The 9,164-nt window shown below is 45.2% G+C and overlaps 1 long non-coding RNA gene across 1 annotated transcript; it reads right to left on the bottom strand.

The window, feature by feature from the left end:
* Positions 1–606: 606 nt before the first annotated feature.
* Positions 607–3,960, bottom strand: LOC117197120 (uncharacterized). The gene is made up of 3 exons (XR_004477634.2): positions 3,816–3,960; positions 2,943–3,180; positions 607–1,126 (listed from the first exon to the last, which is right to left on the bottom strand). It is a non-coding gene; the product is annotated as an uncharacterized LOC117197120 (long non-coding RNA).
* Between the last annotated feature and the right edge of the window lie 5,204 nt (positions 3,961–9,164).

Below are 9,164 nucleotides of genomic sequence, written 5' to 3'. Positions count from 1 at the left end.
CAGACGTCGACGCAGGGCCAGCTGGAGCTCACCTGCGGTCGCAAGTCTGTGGACTTACCTTGCGGGGATGAGGCAGCAGCCAGGCTTGCAGGGACTTCCGTTGCCACTGGCCTGCCTCCTTCAGCCCCTCTGACCCCTGGACTGGGGCTGTGTTCAGCTCTGTGAAGAAGGGCACCAGCCTCCCCGAGGGCATCACCGTGCCATCGATGTGAGAGGCCGGCCTGGGCCCCCCCCAGCTTTCTGGGCTCCCAGGGAAGCCACGCTGCACCCCACCTTTCCTTCCCACCTGCCTGCCCTGCGGACTTCAGCCTCAGCACCGAATGCAGAAACAGCCGTGAGGACACCATGTAACAGGCTCCCGCCGGTTGTTTGTGGGACTAACCCCTGTTCTATGTCACTCCCGTGGTTCTGTTTCTCCTGTGGAAACTTGACAGGTAGGTAGTTAAAGATGTCTGGGAAAATGGTCCCGGCAGGAGGAAAAGAAGGAGCAGCGTCGTGAAACGGCAGAGGCTGTGCAAGGAGCACAGGTGGCTTGGTTATTTCCAGAAATAAGATGAAAAACAAGGAGAAGATGAGACTAGAAAAGGAGGAAATGGCCAGGCCATGGGAGGGACTCGAATGCCACGCAGGAAGTTTGGCCAATACAGGAAACAGCTGAATGTTTACACGTGCAGAAAACAGGCTTGGAGCAGTTTACATAATCCATTACGCTATTTCTTGTTCTCTGAATAGCGTTCCACAGGACAAATCTTCTTTAGCATATGCTACTTGCTTTAAGAAATGCTGTTTTCTATTGTCAGAGCGCAAGACTTAGGTAACGTATTCTATGGGGCTAGGGTAGGTCATGATGTCTAATAAGTAAACCGCGGATGTCAGTGGCTTTACATCACAAAGGATTTTTATTGCTCACATCATGCTGGTCAGATGGCTTCCTTGGGTGGCTCCTTATCAAGCCGTGTCTCAGGGTTCCAGGATCCTTTGATCTTGTGACACTGCAATCTTAAATGTGGAGTCTGTGAGACTGCCAGAAGAGGGGACAAGATGGTGGCCAGTCCTGCTGGGGGGTGAGGGCAGGTGGGTCATCACCGGGCACGAACTTCCGACAGCTCACCCAACTGCTAGGAGGCTGGGAGGCATGGGCCAGGAGGAGGAAAATAAAACAAGATCTGGTAAGTGCATGGCATTGTGTCTGCTGCCCTTATCAGCTTGGGAGCGCTTTTATTTATGGCTGCATCTCAGTAACAGAGTAACTGTGTTAGCACATAGGTGGGATGCGTGAGCTTTTTTTTTCCCATTGCACGGTTCAGATTTTCTACTCTTATTTCCATGCTTTTGTATATTCACAGACAAAAAAAATTAACTCTGATTTTCACATCACAACTGAATGCTGTTATCTGAGCCCTTAAAACGACACTTCTACTTTTATCTAGATGAGCTGGCCCTCTCTTAATAAACAACCTTTGTGTGGGACCAGGTATAGAAGGGACTCTCTCTTGAACACGTTTTCTTTGTTCTCTGGAATGATCACCTGGGTACCAGGGACTGTTTGGCTTAGAGAATATCAGCTAAGAAAAATGTAGAGTGGGGCTTCCCTGGTGGCGCAGGGGTTAAGAATCCGCCTGCCAATGCAGAGCACACGGGTTCGAGCCCTGGTCGGGGAAGATCCCACATCCCGCGGAGCAACCAAGTCCGTGCGCCACAACTACTGAGCCTGCGCTCTAGAGCCCGCGAGGCACAACTACTGAGCCCGCGCACCTACAGCCGGTGCTCCGCAACAAGAGAAGCCACCACAATGAGAAGCCCACACACCGCAGCGAAGAGTAGCCTCCGCTCGACGCGACTAGAGAAAGCCCGCGCGCAGCAAGGAAGACCCAACACAGCCAAAAATAATTAAAAAAAAAAAAAGTAGAGTGATAGTTTTTGATGATTATGTAAATGTGGAGAAAAAATAAGTTATTGGGATCCAAGAACATAATCACTCTTCCCATTTCTGTTCATCACCGGAGGGAGGATATCACTGGTATTTTGATTTACAGTTTTGAAAGTATTTTCCTATAGACACAGTGTTACAAATGGTGATGAGGTGTACCCCAAAGAGAACCACCAGTTGTATACTTTCCAGGCATATGATGGATTAAGTAGGTGAAATCAAACCATTTTTACATTAATTGTTGCAATTGCTGTATTACAAATTCCAGACAAAGGACTTACACTTTTGAAAAAGGGCCTATTCTTTCCAATATTTAAGTGGTCCCAATTGTAAAATTTTCATGGCATGATGTCTTTAAGACCAAAATGATAAAGTACTTGGAAAACTAGAAGATACTGCACAAAATATCATAATGTTTTAATTTTCTTGTAGAAAACCTCAGGCTGAACATGTGACAGTGCAATGGTTAATTTTATGTGTCAACTTGGCTAGGCCATGGTACCCAGATGTTTGGTCAAACACCAGTCCAGATGTTGTGGTGAAGGTATTTTTCAGACGAGTTCACCATTTAAATCAGTAGACTCTGAATAAAGCAGATGCCCGCCATCATGTGGGTGGGCCTCATCCAATCAGTTGAAGGCCTTAGAAGAAAAGGACTGTGGTCCCCTGAGGAAAAAGGAATTATGCCTCCAGAGACCATCAGACTCAAGCTGCCCCAACAAGCTCTTCCCTGGGTCTCCAGCCTGCTGACCTGCCTTGCAAATATCAGACTTACCAGCCGCCAGAGTTGCATGAGCCAATTCCTTAAAATAAATCTCTGTGCGTGCGCGCGCGCGCGCGTGTGTGTGTGTGTGTGTGTGCGCGCACATACCCCATGGGTTCTGTTTCTCTGGAGAACGCTGACTAATAGAGATATATTTTCTGAGCAAAGGAAAACAGACAGTATTTACTAATTTGCATCTAAAATATTTGGGATTATACACCCACAGAACGTTCTTTGAGAGACACTAACCCAGTTGATGAAGGAATCTGATGTTTCTTGTTGATTTATCTGTGGCCATCCTCAGACTTCTCCTATTTTCTGTAAATCCTTTACAGCAGGTCCCACATCTGCATTCTCTGCTTGAGGGCAGAGCAGCCAAAACACTCTTAGTCAGGAGAACCCATAATCCAGTGATAAAACCAAGACGGTTCACCCTTAAATCTGCGGGGAGGATTGCTCATACTTCGTGCAAACTCTTCTTTCAACTCTGATAAGGAATTACATTCATGTTAGGTACACATGAGATACATTCCCAGAAACAAAGGAAATTGGCACTAACTACTGTTAAATAGCATTTAGGACACAAGCCAATGGAAGAAATGAAAATTTAAAATATGACGGAGACTCCTCTGACCTACCCCTCTCCGCCCAGGCTTGGCTGGAGTTCTGACGCTCTGTGTGATGTTCCGTGCTTGCAAAATGTTTGCGTATTTGAACCAGAAGGCTCATGCAAAGAATAAAATGTCAGCTTTATGAAGGTGATTTGTATAGCGTGAGGTATTAGCTCCTAAACAGAAGGAAAACAGAAGGAAAGAGGTCCTGTAAAGAAGTAAGGCTGCTCAGGAAGCAGACCTGGTGACATGTCTAAAAGCATTCATGTCTGTCGAAGGAATTAAAATGAAACAGAAGTGAGAAGCCGTAAAGAAGTGCATGTAACAGAGGCTAATTTCCATGTCTTATCTAGGATACATCTTAGGAAGCAGCCATTCTTTTCTGTGTTATGTTAGAAGACAGTGAGTTTGAAAAGATTAAAAAGGAAAGGGAAGATTAAAATGCCCAGGGGGGGCGGCGGAGAAGAAGGACCAAATTAGGACTTAAACTCGTTCAAATCATTGTACGTACCCTCTTTTTCTTTCCTTCCTTTGGAATCTTGGGAAGTGGTGTGTATCTCCTAGATTAAAATGACCCATCAGAAACCTTGTAATGTCAGAAATTTGAGCCTTATGTAACATCCGCATTAAAGACACAGGCTACAGTGAATGCAGCTGCAGCCAGGAGTGATACTCGAGTAGATAAAAGGGAAAGGGGACTGCAGTACCGGCGTGGACTTAAAACGAAGGCTTGTCTTTGGGAAGGCACAGATGAGAACAGATGGGGAAACAGAAGAGAAATTTGCATGTACAGAGGAACTATGATAAGTTAAAACACGCAGGGAGTCAGAGTCTCTCTGGTTCCACGTAGCCTTACTGTGTGGGATCTCGGCTGAATGACAGTCTACTTTCCGCCTTTCTAAAGACAATAATAACTATTTTCATTTACATACTTATAAGGCAATGGTCCCCTCCCCTGCATAGTTAGCACAGCGCTTGGGATGCAACAGGCTCTCGATAGGCAGCTGGGAGATCGGATGATTTCCTCAAGAGATGTTCTAAAATTAAACCAATATTGTGACTTACTATCCCATGCGATTGTCAGAATTAAGTCCTGGGGGCTTGTTCTCAGTCTCAGGTTTTTGTTTTTGATTGTGTGTCCTTGGGCAAATTAAAAATCTCCCCAGGTCTCAGTTTCCTCATCCGTAGGGTTGACTAGATGGTCTTTCGATTCTTTCTGGCATTAAAGTTCTGATTCTACGAAACTAGCTTCTGGGTACCCAAAGCTTGAACTACATAAACCTTATTTTACAATTCCATCCAGTTCAACCATAAATATGCAAATAAATATTTATTAAGTACACACTATGTGTGAGTCACCACACTAGGTGCTGGAGGTCTACGAGTCTGAGACTATGAAAGCCTGCCCTTGACGTCAAGAACAGACCCTCAGAAAGGGTGGAAGTAAATACTGGAAAGTTCCAGAACTCTTGAGGGAAGCCCTCCTTCTTGGGATGGTGATGTTTTAGAACTAGGGAAGCTGTGGTGTGTTGAAAGAAGGAAAGAGGGATGGAGGCTCAAAGGGTAGTGAATTCACATTATCACCAGAGATGGGGGAGAGCTTCACGGAGGAGGGAAACTCAGAGAGTGGTCGGGAAAGAGCACGTGTCTCTTGAGCGGGATTGCAGGGTTATGTACAGAAAAACAGCAAGGTCAGCTAGAAACGGTAAGCGTAGGCCATTTGCAGAGCGCCGTGAATGCAGAGCTGAATTGACTGTAAACATTTCTGAGCAAGGATGCGAGAGGATGTTACGTGGCAGATAAATCAGAAAACAGAGAGGAGGGGTGGAGGCAGCAGCCGCTCAGGAGGTGAGGCCTTGGGGATGGCTGGCGGTAGCAGAGCCATCTCACCTTCACCCGCAGCTACCAGAATGCGTCGTGAAAAATAACCACTGGTGAATCAGTGTGGGTGTGGGCAGCCTTTGGTACCCAGACTTGGCGCTTCTGAAGCTGCTTGCCTGTTTTGCTAGGGTCTCCCCTGAAAGTAGCTTTCCCAGCCTGCACTTGATGCGGCCCACGGTGGGGGAATTTGGCTTTCCTCCTGGCTGATCTCCTGTTGCTATATTTTTGGGCTGTTCCGCAGTGGTTTGGTTCATGTCTGGATGAAATAGCTCTGGAGGGAGTGGCTGTGGCTGGTTCTTTCTTTTCCCCATAAGGACACATCACATCATAAGGCGGCGTCGGAAACGGCAGGACCAGGGTCCCTCTGGCTTTGATGGTTGACTTAATTGCTTTTAAAGTTTTTTGGCTGGCTGAGATGGCAAAACAAATGAGGCGGAAATCTTTATTTTTAGCTCTTCATCTTAATCACGCTGATTAAGTGATCATTGTTATTATATCAGGAAGATGATGCTCTGATGCATCCCGTCTCTTGTTTTCTTTCCTTCTTTTCAACCTGCCTGCTCATCTTTTTGGATTGTTTGTTTAAGCAACTCCTAGCGTTTGCTATGCCTCCTTGAAGTGGCAGCCCCGGAAATTTCACACCGCGAGGGCGGAGGGCAACAACCCTGGATAAAGGGGCTGAGGACTTGCATTGTGTCTCACTGGATATCTCTCTGGGAGTGGCCTCTGCTGGGACACTGAGTGGGGGGATCTGGAGGCTGCCGACCCCTGATCACTCCTGCAAAGACCCCTCCCTCCTAACTGTATCTGTGTAACTGACCCCCTCCTCCTTCCAATTTTGTTTTAGACCATTCAGCCACTGAAAGGCCTTTTCTCATTTTACTGCTTTCTTCCTCAAGATTTTTGCTCTCTCATTCGTCTTTGGCGAAGTTTCTGTGCATGTGTTTGTGTTTTTATTAGAAGGTTTCTATTGGAAACTTTCTTTTCTGTACCTTATTTTTTCCCAATTGTATCTTCATTTACACAATCCTGCCCTTTTGCAGACTAAACAATGGCTCATTCATTCTCCAGTTTTAGATGTTTGGATCTCCTGACACACATGTCAAAACAGATGTTTTCCTGCAAGTGTGACTGTCAAAGGTAATTCAGCTTTGTCGGCAACCGTTATTTTAATGAAATTTGGATTTTTTTTGGCTCTCTTTCCCACTTGTGGCCTTTTACTCATTTGGAAATATCATATTCACTATATGGCAGAATTCTATGTTATCCCCCTGTGGTTGGTATCTTTGCCTCTAAGGCCAACTTTCTAACTTTTCTGTATGTTTGAATGTGATGTTTCTAGAGTGGGAGGGAAAAAGCTCAGTTTCTGGTAGTTACATTCTGCTAAACAGTTGCCCTAGGAATGATAAACCCAACATTTTCAGTAGAGTTAACATACTGCTTTATCTGGTGGACAACTAAAACACACACGCACACACACCACAATGCAAACCTTATGCTCAACAAAGAAGAAATTACGATGCACAAGGGAGGGAAAAAAAAACCCAAACAAAGATAAAAGGCAGACCAAAAACCTCCTCAAAGTAGGGCATTTGTTTAAAGTTGCTGAATTACACATTTTGGGCCCTAAAAATGTTTGTGAAAAGTGCTCTGAAATTATTAGACCACAATATTCCTTTTGAGTCTGAAAAACATTTTGAGATTCTGTGGCACGGAGCATGGAGGCTGGGTGACAAGAAAGCGACAGAGAGCTGAGGCTGTGTCCCTGTTTTGGTGGAAGCAAGGGGGTGACAGAGCTAACAAGATGGGAGGTTTGGTCAGAGAAAGGAGATGTTGGCCATTTCAGGCTTCAAAGGAATTCCAAGGTTCTGCATGTGACCATGGGGAGTGTGGAAGTAGAGTGGAAGATTGCTGGAGCTCAGGTGGGCAGGGACCCATGAGGTGGGCAGGCTACCAGGTGGTCTCCATGGGTGTCAATGTCACCCAGCAAGCTAGCAGCTCAGGATGGAGAGCAGAACCGTGAACCAGAAGACTGTGCCTCTTCTCATGACCCTCTATACCGAAATGGCAACCCCAGCATCCATGCATCACTCATTCAAAAGTTAATGTGACTTAAGTACCAGTCATAGTCTAAACCCTTTTACTGGGGTTACAAAAATACATCCGACATGGATCTGGAAACTGGGAAGCTTACTGCCTGCTTGGGGTCGGCGGGAATGTGCCAGTTATGAACTGAGGGGCTCATAGCTCACCTAAAGAAGGCAGCCATAATTCTGTGTTAGCAAATCTGATGTTTTTTTCAAGTCAGAAATGCAGACTTACAGGATAACGATTTCTCAACTTTAAAATTTTAGCAAACAATCAAAACATTAAGAGCACAGTACGGGCCAATGATTTGTGGCCTCTGATTTAAATAATTGGAGCTACAGGCAACCTTGTGTTCTTCTGGTTCTGCCCCTAACTTGCTAGTGATCTTAAACAAAACACCTAACTTCTCTGGACCCCTGTGACCTCATCTATGATGGAGCAGTAAGTGTACAGGACTTGCTCTGGAATCTTTCCCAGGTCTATGATTCTATGATTTCAATGTCTAAAGAGACTTCTGATTAATTTCTGTCTGCAAAGAAGGGTGGGAAGCAGAGGGACCATATCTTTTACGCTCCTTCTTCTGAAGTGTGTGTTGTCAACAGAGGGCTGCCACTCTGGGGGAATTCATTATGGCGACCAACGTTGGCTAACTGGATCCTAAGACAGGGCCAGATTTGGGGGCTACCATGATGACCTTTTGCTTCCCTTACTCTACCCCATGTTGTGGTTGATGAGGGAGACATGGCGCTGTAATGGGATTGTTTAGACAGACATCTGCTAGAATCTCAGATCTTTTTCTTAATGATCTCTGTGATTGGAAAAGTCATTTTCCCTGAGTCCCAGTTGTCACCAGCTGTAGAGCTAGAAAAGAGAATGAGAGAATGTCCTCCCAATAAGAACTCGTACGCTTCCCTCTGCCCCAGGAAAACATGATATTTCTTGTATGTATGTCTGTTTATTTGTTTTTCTGTTTTGCCTTGAAGTCTACAAAGTTTAGCAGAAACCAAAATACCTGGACCAAATTAATTTAATTCTCTAAAGAACTGCTTTGACTAAATTATAATTTAATGCCACAGCCTCAGATCTTTTTTTTTTCCCCTTCAAAATTGCTGTTAAAGGTATTTAAAAAGGTGGCTCGGTATTTCCTGTGTGGCAAGGTAAAGGGAGAGCTCCTGTGAAGTGGGCTGGAGGGGTTACTGTGGGTCACCATTTGGGTCCTCGCTGAGCTTTTGCTTTGCTGAGCAAGGTATACGCGGAAAGGCATGAGCTGAATTGCCGGGACCAATAAAGATGATTTTTTAGAGGCTGTGGGTGAGGAGTAGGGGAATGGAGGGAGGGGAGGAAAAGAAAACTTAGCCGAAGGGTGGCCAGAGAAGAGGCCTTGGGACAGACAAGGGCAGAGAGAGCTAGCACAAAGTTGGATGAGACTTTGCCGTGTGCTAGGTGACATAATCCTTTCCTTCATCCGCTCGTGAAATCTTCAGGAATATCGACACCACTTACGGATGATTTTTGCTACTGATTATTTTTGCTACTTTTTTGATGTGATGAGTCAACTTCAAGGCGTGTGGGGTAGGCAGAGGCCACCTGAACAGTCCAGCCACCTAAACAGTCCAGCCACCCGTGGGTTACACTGATGGAAGTTTCCCCATAATATTTTCTCGCCAGATATTATCGCCAGGAAACAGTATGTCTTGCCAAATAAAAGCACATGCTTCCTTCTGCTGAATGAGAACTATATAATTCATTGAATGTTTTGTTTATTTGTTCAGCTTTGGCTAAACAAAGTTAGAACAAGATTTAGTGCTCCATTGTATATCACCCATTCCTAGTACATTTCTTTTTCTCTCTCTGTAATTTCTGATCTCTGTTTCCTATGTTTATTTTCACT

Source organism: Orcinus orca, chromosome 10, assembly GCF_937001465.1.
Source record: "Orcinus orca chromosome 10, mOrcOrc1.1, whole genome shotgun sequence".
NCBI classification, from domain to species: Eukaryota; Metazoa; Chordata; class Mammalia; order Artiodactyla; family Delphinidae; genus Orcinus; species Orcinus orca.
Note: the sequence above shows the minus strand (reverse complement) of the source record. Positions and strands in the feature narration are given on the sequence as shown.